Source organism: Bombus pyrosoma, linkage group LG2, assembly GCF_014825855.1.
Source record: "Bombus pyrosoma isolate SC7728 linkage group LG2, ASM1482585v1, whole genome shotgun sequence".
In the NCBI taxonomy this organism is placed as follows: Eukaryota; Metazoa; Arthropoda; class Insecta; order Hymenoptera; family Apidae; genus Bombus; species Bombus pyrosoma.
In genome coordinates, this window is record NC_057771.1 from 4,416,828 (window position 1) to 4,418,790 (window position 1,963).

Here is a 1,963-nt window from a genome sequence, read left to right on the forward strand (position 1 = left end):
AAGACGTTATACGTTATAAGGTAATTATTCATAACGTTACACGTTATACGGTAATGCTACATAACGTTGTACGTTATATCGTAATGCTACATAACGTTATACGTTATATCGTAAAGCTGCATAACGTTATACGTTATATCGTAATGCTACATAACGTTATAGGTTATAACATAATACTACATAACGTTATACGTTTTAAAGTAATGCCACATAACGGTATACGTTATATCGTAACGCTACATAACGTTATACGTTATAAGGTAATGATACATAACGTTATACAATATATCGTAATACAACATAATGTTATACGTTATATCGTAAAGCTACATAACTTTATGCGTTATAACCTAATACTACATAACGTTATCCGTTATAACGTAATACTACATAACGTTATACGTTATATCGTAATACTATGTAACGTTATGCATTATATCGTAATGCTATATAACGTTATGCGTTATAACGTAATACAACATAACGTTATACGTTATAACATAATACTACATAACGTTATACGTTTTAACGTAATGCTACATAACGTTATACGTTATATCGTAATACTATATAACGTTATGCATTATATCGTAAAGCTATACAACGTTATGCGTTATAACATAATACTACATAACGTTATACGTTTTAACGTAATGCTACATTACATTACACGATATAACGTAATACTACATGACGTTATTCGTCTTAACGCAATGCTACATAACGTTATACGTTATAACATAATACTACATAACGTTATACGTTTTAACGTAATGCTACATAACGTTATACGTTATATCGTAGCGCTACATAACGTTATACGTTATAAGGTAATGATTCATAACGTAATACGTTATAAGGTAATGATACCAGACGTTATACGTTATAACGTAATACTACATAGCGTCATACGTTTTAACGTAATGCTACACAACGTTATACGTTATATCGTAAAGCTGCATAACGTTATACGTTATATCGTAATGCTACATAACGTTATAGGTTATAACATAATACTACATAACGTTATACGTTTTAACGTAATGCCACGTAACGGTATACGTTATATCGTAACGCTACATAACGGTATACGTTATAAGGCAATGATACATTACGTTATACGTTATAACGTAATACAACATAACGTTATTCGTCTTAACGTAATGCCACATAACGTTATACGTTATAAGGTAATGATACAAGACGTTATACGTTATAAGCTAATGATTCATAACGTTACACGTTATAAGGTAATGCTACATAACGTTATACGTTATATCGTAATGCTACATAACGTTATACGTTATAACCTAATACTACATAACGTTATCCGTTATAAGGTAATAATACAAGACGTTATACGTTATAAGGTAATGATACATAACGTTATACATTATATCGTAATACAACATAATGTTATACGTTGTATCGTAAAGCTACATAACGTTATACGTTATAACCTAATACTACATAACGTTATCCGTTATAAGGTAATGATACAAGACGTTATACGTTATAAGGTAATGATTCATAACGTTACACGTTATACGGTAATGCTACATAACGTTGTACGTTATATCGTAATGCTACATAACGTTATACGTTATATCGTAAAGCTGCATAACGTTATACGTTATATCGTAATGCTACATAACGTTATAGGTTATAACGTAATGCTACATAACGTTATACGTTATAAGGCAATGATACATTACGTTATACATTATATCGTAATACAACATAATGTTATACGTTATAACGTATTACAACATAACGTTATTCGTCTTAACGTAATGCCACATAACGTTATACGTTGTAAGGTAATGATACAAGACGTTATACGTTATAAGCTAATGATTCATAACGTTACACGTTATAAGGTAATGCTACATAACGTTATACGTTATATCGTAATGCTACATAACGTTATACGTTATATCGTAACGCTACATAACGTTATACG